The sequence below is a fragment of the Glossina fuscipes genome, unplaced genomic scaffold (genome assembly GCF_014805625.2).
Source record: "Glossina fuscipes isolate IAEA_lab_2018 unplaced genomic scaffold, Yale_Gfus_2 222, whole genome shotgun sequence".
In the NCBI taxonomy this organism is placed as follows: Eukaryota; Metazoa; Arthropoda; class Insecta; order Diptera; family Glossinidae; genus Glossina; species Glossina fuscipes.
This window is the reverse complement of record NW_023998565.1, coordinates 673,557-682,950: the sequence shown is the minus strand read 5'-3', so window position 1 is coordinate 682,950 and position 9,394 is coordinate 673,557. Positions and strand designations below refer to the sequence as shown.

The 9,394-nt window shown below is 34.6% G+C and overlaps 1 pseudogene; it reads right to left on the bottom strand.

The window, feature by feature from the left end:
- Window positions 1–5,043: 5,043 nt before the first annotated feature.
- On the bottom strand, window positions 5,044–8,426 carry LOC119642435 (annotated as a pseudogene).
- Window positions 8,427–9,394: the final 968 nt, after the last annotated feature.

The window sequence follows — 9,394 nt, the reverse complement described above, 5'->3', positions numbered from 1 at the left end:
GGAATAGAAAGATGAGCAGCCGTGTGAATCGCTTTAGTTATAATGGCAGCATCATGGTTGCAGTTTCCGTTAAATGGCTTTGAATTCAAAAATGACTCCACCTGTTTGGAGTAATTGATCCAATCCGCTTTATCTAGGAGGAATTTGGCCTGTTTTGCTGGAGTAGCAGAGAACGTTGAAAGTTTAAGATCGATTATGATTGGAAAGTGATCACTGTTATGTAGATCATCAGAAATAGACCAGGAAACCAAAGGAGAGTGTTGTTCACCGTTGAGCCCCAGATGGCATTGCAGCTGTTGAAGTCGCCGCATATAATTAATGGGGGGAAAGCACGGAGATAAATTGTAGAGTTGAGCTGAGCTGAGAAAATCATTGCGAAGGTGGAGTATAGAGCGTAAGCACTGTAAATTTTATATTTGACATTATTTGTATCGCTACGGCTTGTATATTTGAGCTTAAATTTATGCGTTTGTGAGGTATACTTGATTTTATAAAAACACCTACTCCCTGTTTGGAATATGAATTTTGATCAACATTCGTGAAATATCCAGTATATGATTTGGGTGGAATAGGATTAAAAGAGCTTCTACAATGGGTTTCTTGAAGCGATAAAAAGGTTGGATTAAAATCACTTATGAGTGTACGGAGTTCATCAAAATTATTAATAAGTCCTTTAATGTTCCATTGTAGAATTTTAAAAACTTTATTTAATTGTAATGACATGTAAACAGAGTGGAGGGAGGGTTAAGTTGACATGTCAGCGTCTCCGTCGAAAAGGTCGCTATAGAAATTTTTCGTGAATGATTTATTCTTACCAGCAGAATAATCTGTACTTAGGTGATTTGGTACATTTGAAGTGCAACGAGTTGGCGCACGTAAATTATTCGCAATTGAAGGTTGATTAATGGATGAAAGAATGGATTCATTACCACTTGTGATTTGTTGAGTAAAGTTGAGAGCTGGAGATTCTGGAGAATTTGGTATATTAGATTTTAGCATATGTGTTGTTGTTTTAATTTTTTCAATAAGTGCAGTTGCTTTGGTTTTTTCAATATTATCTTTGGCGGGTGATGTAACTGATTTCGCAATATAATTTTTGGTTAATGGTGGAACAGGTTTTTCATTGGAAGCAGTTGGAGTTAAAGTCTTACTAGGCTCGATTTGCGAGGCAACAGCAGCGTAGGTATTACTTTTGTCAATTCCATGGGCTACAGATGGATTTCTTTCCCGGTATGTGCGTCGCGCTTCGCCCACGCTACAGTAATTTTCTGTTTTGATTTTTAGTATTTCACGCATCTGTACAAAACGTGGGCATTGTTTGTCTTACGCTGAGTGTTGATCATTGCAATTTATGCAGAAACTACGGGTACAGCTTTCAGCATGTGGAGGATGACCAACCACAGTTAGCACAAGATGCACCACTAGTGCATCTTTTTGCCGTATGACCCAGGCGTTGGCAATTTTTACACCTCATAGGATTTGGGATGTATAGTTCTACTTTACATTTATAACACGCCACATTAACTGTTCGCGGTCGATAGCGATCAAAAGTTAAAATAATCCTTCATGTAGGAGAGCGTGTTTTTCCGTCATCATTCAGTTTGGTGAGTTTATATACTTCAGTCACTCCTTGATTGCCCATTTCTCGGACAATTTCATCTTCCGGCACATGCTTTAAGCAAGGGGCATAAATTACACCTCGAACCGAGTTAAGTTTCTCATGTAGTTTAGCTGAAATAGCACATAGATTAGCTAAAGATTTGGCCTTTATGAGCTGTTCGGTTGCGCGCGGGTTCCCAGCGAGGACCAGTAAATTCCCACCACGTAGAATCGAGATGGAGTCGATGTATGTTGTAATGCTATCTAGAGCTTTTTTATTGGCAAACGGGCTCATTTGGGAAATTGTTATTCTAGCATCGGTTGAAGAAATAACAATATATTTTTTATCAATAGGAGTTATATCACTGATTGGCAACACCGGAAAATCGGAATTTTTACTTTTTTTTCTTTAGGGGGATGTGTCAGCTAATAGATGAAACCTATTCGAGTTTTTATCTGGCGGCCCCGGGGCCATTACGCCTTATTGTTGTCTATTGTTTATTATTTGTGAAATAACCACTCACTTGAAAAGGTTTGGGAAACTACTGAATAAAATGTCAGATTTTTTTTTTTTTTTTTTTTTTTTTTTTAATGTATTTAAAGGAAAACACGTACGGTATCCGCGATGAACAGTTTTCGCAATAAACACATAAAAAGTTCAATAAATTTTAATAAGTTTGAAAACTTTTAAAAACGTATAACGCAATGAAGAAATTAAATAGAAGAATAAATTGCAAAAATTTTTTCACAGAGAGAAAAATATGACGATTTTTGAAATTATTGAGAATATATACGCTTATTCTCGTATGTGGCCAAATTTTTATACGCTTATTCTCACATTTTCATTAACACACTTTTTTTTTAACACATGTTGTATTGTGTTATCACAAGAAGAAGTCTGTTTTTAAAACCCTTCATAAAGTATTTGGTATTTATTTATCTCACCGACATTTGGAGAATAAACTGGGCCGTAATGAATTTATAAAATTTTTGGATTGTTTGCTACGATATTTCAGTATTTAAAGTTATGAAACTCGAGAGAAACGATTTGTTTGTGTGAAATGCTTTCTTGACGGCTTATTAAAGATGGAACTAACTTATATGCAAACTTATGATTTAATAAGGCGTTTGTGTCTGGATTTACAAATATTCCGTAATGAGCATTTGTAGATCATTTACGTGTGGCAGATCCAAAATTTGTCGGATGGAAAGATTTACGGCCTCCAGTCTTACGTACACTTACTGACTGGCGAACTCTTATAGTCAACGGTACAACGATGGGTGGTTTAGAATATCACTATTTAATTATCAAAAATTTGGTTACGAAGAGCTAGCCGAGTGAAGTCCTAACGCCATTGGCCGATACATCCAAGTAAATATTTTGTGTATTGCCAATCCAACTGCTAAATAATGTGCACGTCTCAATTGTTGACTAGCTACTAATGAAAATACGGTCGTGTTAAATAAATTTTATGGTTATGTACAATCTTTAGTCCTAAGTAGTACGCGTTAGCAAATGAACTTTTTTCCATTTGCTCTATCGCACGTCAGATTATTGCACTGATATTGGCATTGGACAAGTAAGTTTATCGATTTTATTATAAAAAAAAATGCCAATATGAATAGTAATCAATACCAAATACCATAGATCCAAAATATTTGATTTCCCAAACTGTAGATAGTGATTCCTTCCCTAGTAGTAATACTAGTAGTTATTTTCGTGAGCATTAAGCATTCTTGAAGCGGTGTTAAAATACCACCACTGCAAAGTTTCTGGAATCTGCTTTCAGCTAAAACCTTTTTTTAAAATTTGGAAATCATAACATAGGATGTCTACGGCAATTGGAGCATAATGGAGTTATTGAACATTTACTAAAGTTAATAAAACTTTCGTTCCTTTCCCAACGTATCATTTTGGGTTATTTTACACTTTTCATTAAATTCCTCAGTCATAGAGTTTTCCTTTTGAATTTCTAATTAAATCGGATTGAAGTTTAATTTTCAAATTTTAAACAAACGCATGTTCAATTATTGAGAAATGTAAACAAACATATACGCTTATTCTCTAATGGACGCAATTTTTCGACAAACACATTTTCAATTATTGAAAACATAAACGCTCAAAAGTGCCCAATTTTATACGCTTTCTCTCTAAAGTGCCCAAATTTTAAACAAATACATGTTCAATTATTGAAAAGTATAAACAAACATATACGCTGTTAATAAACAAACACATTTTCTGAAGGTATAACATACTCAGCCGCATCAGTCCAATCCAATCTGTTTTCAGAATTGGGCTTTTTTTTCTATAGTTCTCAGTATCTTCCTTGTCGACCCTAATTAAATATGCGCAAACGTAAATTAGGTGAAAAATGTTCACAAAATAATTTTAAAACAACCGAAATTCGATTTGATGAATAAAATTACGAAAAAAAAAAAACACTTTAAATTTTGTGAACGAGTAGTTAAGCAGAACGGTAAAGTGGCAGCACTAATCGTAAGAAAAGGATAACAGTGCAACAAATACTATGAGGGAATAATAATAGAATTAAGTAATTTTGCTTTTTTTTATAAAACTAAAATAAGACAATTAAAATTTCAGATATTTGGTTTCGATTCTTTATTATATCGGAAACAAAAAAATTAAAATGTTGCCCTCTTTCAAATTTAATCGGTTTGTATGCGTGTATTATGTGACAAGAATACACAAAATTTCTTTCTTGCCATCTACTGTCTAACACAATGAAGCTTCGCTTATACTTCCAAAGCCTAATGTTAAAGACGCCTTCAAATGCTAAAAACGCTCCCTAATGCTCAAAAGGCAGCTGAAAATTATAAAATGCAGCTATAAGTTACAAACAAAGTCTAACGTTAAAAACGGCTGCTAAATGTTAAAAGAATATGGAATATAAGCGAAGCATAATTGTATCAGCTCCGATTCCTTTGCCAAGATCTACAATAGCTAATGGAATATCAAAGAAAGAAAGCGTAAGCGTTTAAGTAATTTCAGTCTCTAATTAATGTGCGGTACTGCACACTTCAAATCTATGACAGCAATTAAAAGCTGCTTTCTACTCAGTCTTGCGAAAATTTCCCATGGAATTATGCATTATCATTCTCAGAAAAGTAGCATAGCCTCCGATCTAAAATATAAGAAAGTATTCTTCCTTCAATATGGGTCGTGCACCGCATATGTAAATCAAAGTTTTGCTTTTTGTTCTATTTTTATCCCTTTTCCAAGCTCAACATCACGTACAAACGCATATTTCCACGAATGTAATGAATGAATGTAATATTAAGAGAAAATTTCTTATTAGATTTCACTTTCGATCCGGAATTTTGCTATTTTTTCAGTGTTTACATATTAAAATTGAAAAGTTAATTAAATTTTAACATTTCATTAAATAATTAAATAATTAAAAGTTATTCGGTAGTAGTTCTAAATCAGACTATTTCCGGCAAATAACTACCGAGGTACGCATTATTATCGACGCACTATTTTATGATCGTGCGCCAACGAGGATCCAAAAAGAGTAGGTCGGGGTTGCCGTATATTATAAGAAGGTAACGAGGTCGAGGTCACATCACTAGGTCTATGTTCCTTATCTGATCTCACTGTTGAAATAATTATTATATCGCGTTCCAAAAAAAAACCAAGCGAAAGTAACACTAGTGTTAATTCCAACATTAGTGTAGTTTTACGAAGGTTATACCTTTCCTTGGAATTTCTCCACAGAACCAATTTAAGGCATTCCTACTTCGGCCTGAACAAAAAGTTTACGCAAAAGCTTAACTTGCCCTATGAACGGTGTTACGATGCCAATGGATTCCGGTTTAATATCCTTACAGCCAAATTGGCTGTCATTAGGAAAACCTTCAAAAAAGAAATAAATGTTATGAAATACTAAATAGAAGGGATTGTGCTTTTAAACTAAAGACAACTTACGTGCTTCGCTTCGTAAGGATTACACCACGACGGCGAGTCTTCTTCCTGCATATTTTGACTACGTGTGACTACATTTGGTGATTGCGGCAGTATATCGTCAAGTTGCTTTAGCATGTTAGCTTCCCTAGCATTCTCTTTTCCTATCATTGGTACCAGTTCGGCATTGGAAAACAGTTCATTATAAACATTCAGTATGGAGGGCAACGTCCGGTAATTGTAGAGTACTTTTGTGATCAGGCGAGGGTCAAAACCACATAAAAGGGGAACTATCAACATTTGTTAAGAATGGAGCACGCGAAAGTATTCTCTCCAAAAATGATAGCGAAAGATCGCGTTCACGAGCATATATGTTTATAACGCATGGAATTGATGGGGATCTCCAACTAGGATTACCTGGCCATGCTCTTTTGATACTTGAGCAACAGCAACCATAATGTCAGTTTCTTTGCACTGGCCGGCTTCATCAATTAACACATGCGTAAAATGATTGGATCGAAAGCCCATTTGCAAAAAATTTCCTAGGGTAGCGCAAATACCAATGGTGCCCTAAAAACTTCGTTTCACATTTTACTTTGAGTTCGTACTTAGTCACAATCATATCATGTTTTATCCCCTGCTGCGCACTACGGTATCAAATGCTCTGGTATAAGTTCTTCTTTAACATGATTATGGGACACTAGACGTATAAATTTTGATTACAGCGGATTCGATCAAACGTGTCGTTATTACATCAGCAGAACTATTGGAGGGTGTGCCTACAAGCAGACGTGCACCGGGTATCAATTTAAAAATTTGCAAAATGGTCTCCACTAGCGTTGCAGTTTTTCCTGCGCCGAGGGATCCGACAATCACGTATGGCATGTTGTAAACTCCTCGTAGTATATTTGCTACGGCTGTTTTCTGCATAGAGTTCAGTATGCAATTGTATCATCCATACTGGCGATTGCCTAACAAGAGTTTTTTCTCATTATTTAATTTTATATCCAATTGTGGACGTTCGCGCGACTGCGTTAGGGTGGGAAACAAGAACTGTTCGCCTAATTTTTCAGCCGCTCGTGAGACGGCGTGGTACTTCTTTCGGTAGCCATACCGAGAGAGGTAAAATTCTAAACGATAATCTTGGTCGTTATATCTTCATTGAAAGTTGTCATCGAATCTAAGTAGAATTCGATTGCGAAGCACTTCGTGAATCACTCCTATATAGTTCCGTTCGGCATTTTCGCCGTCGGCCCAGGGGTTTTCGGTTTTAACCCTGTCTCCAATTACCAATGAAGGAAAACGTTCGGAAAGATTTTCTATGGTCAGAGCTAAATACCTGCCCTCGCGTGTAAAATGCGCTCGATCTCGGTCATAAATGCGGAGATTAACACTCCATCTGCTCTAAATGTAAGAGTGTTTTAAAGCGATTCACGTAGTTACTTATTTGTAATTCTTCTGTAAGGCTGGGGAACATATTCTCCAACATTTTGGCAACCCTCAGTAATATACGTCTGTTTTAGTGGTTCGGGTACATCGAAGCTTTTAATGGGTTGTAACTGCAATACAATTAAATTTAAAAATTCGAGATATTGTTATGCCAAATGTATCAAATTAGTAACGGATTTAAACGATAAAACGCAGTACGTTGTACATATAAGAAGGAAAGCTACAACAACAACAACACCAACACCAATTACAAGTGAACAAAAAAAGATTTTAAAACGAAAGAATTCTACGCCACTAGATGGTTTTGATGATAATAATCCGGAGCGGTTGAAAACATCGCACATATCTTTCAATCATCCGCCTGAGTGGCCGAGTAGGCAAGAGTCTCGACTAGCAACTCAATGGTCGCGGGTTCAAATCTCAAGTGCCGTAGAATTTTTAATAAAAAGCCGATAGCCTTAGATGCTAGTGCTTTTAAGAGTTTAGTCTTAGAATTTATTTCTCTGGCGAAATTAATAATAATAATAATAATATCTTTCAATCAAAAACGAAAGTGTAAATCACAATTGAATACTGATAAAAAACGAAATAAAAATATAAATAATAGCAATGATGCTAACATTAATTTAAAGAAATCCCCACTATATAGTGTTATACAAACACTTATTAATAATGAAAAGTTAGATAAAATTTATGGTGTTAATGTAGATGTAAGGGTAAATTGGCGATATGGAAATAATAAATTAAAATTTAATAGAGATAATACTATCAATATAGGAAATATTAACTGGGCTATGACGCCAGGTCTGTTTCTGCTCATGTTTCACTCAAAGCCTCAACATTATACAAAAAGAGATTTGATAAAATATAAAGGTATTCTAATAAATACAAATGTATACAAGCGTCATTATCAATCAGGCGCGCAAATTAAAAGTACAAAAGCATTTAAATATCAACGTGTAATAAGACCATTATTTAATAAGAAATCAAATTTCAATAAGATTGCATTTAAAACCATCATCACACACACATATTGAAACACCGATAACGCAACAAGAACAACAGCAACAAAAACAATATTACCGTGAACAAATAATAGACCAGCAAGACATGGTGCTTATAAATTATTTACAATAAATGATATAAATGAAGCTTTCAAGAAATATTTAATAGAAAAAGAAACAAACAACAGAGGTATTATTGAAAGTGCATTAGCCTTCCATCATCATTTCAACTTAAAATATGAGAATTGTGAAATTAGAGTCAAATGTAGAAATATCGAAACATTTGCAAAAATCCGGCATGGGCATACTATTGCAACACATGAATGGATCCTTAAGAGGTCTACTATCCTGGTCTACGATTGTGAACAAAATCTTACGGCCAAACATATCCTTTTTGAATGCCAACGTAATATTCGAAGATTACTTTTCGGGGCATCTAACCCTGTGGGCATCTTGAAATTACCTGAAGATCTTGATATCAATAAAATATTTATTCTTTGCTCTAAATAAGTTATAATAATAGTTTAGTTTATAATTTCTGCAGATTATCTTTTCACATGAATAGAAACAATTTTGCTAACTATTGGTGTCATTAATATCAATGTGGATTTTGATAGCGTAGGTAAGAGTTGAACAAAATGAACAAATATTCATTTACTATCCGCGGTAAGAAAATGCAGTGTACTAAACTTATCAATAAAGACATCAGGAATTGATTTTGAGGTCCGTCTCTTCCAAAATCGGAATGGTGTTAACAAATTTTTATTTCAAACATATATATTTAAGGCTGTAAATCCTGCAATAGCTAAAAACATGACATCACATTTAAAGCGAACTAAGCGAACATCTAAGAAGGTAATGCGTTGTATAGGCTATATGACCATAAAAAAATAGCAAAAGTTCACCTCAGCAAAATACCTTAAATTCAAAATATTAGAGTGAGTGTTATTCAAGAAGACTTAAACAGGACTTCAATTAATTTGAAATACTATCTTCCCAATCTTAATTTTTAGTTACTTACAATTTTGTGAGCTACTTGTTAGCTGGTTTTTTCCTTCACATCGATATAATAAAAAATACCATATGTTGAGAATGGAGAGAGAGTTGTTTTCAAAAAATTGCAAGGCTCCGATTATGGTAAAATGTGAGAAATGTGTTAGAGAAGTGAGAGAAAGTTTGCACGCACTTCTGTTAAAGAGAAAAATCGAGACTCACAAACTCAATTACGCAGAATTAGTCAAAAACAAATAGTCAGTGAAGTTTGTCTTTGCAACTAAAAGAACAACAAATTCAATCAATATTGAAGAATTTACCAACGCAAATATGAAACCAACAGCGAGAATTGAACTTCTGAAAAGAGACTGTGGAAAAGTCTTTCGAAGATATCAAAGGAATAATAACGAAACATTTATTTACCATA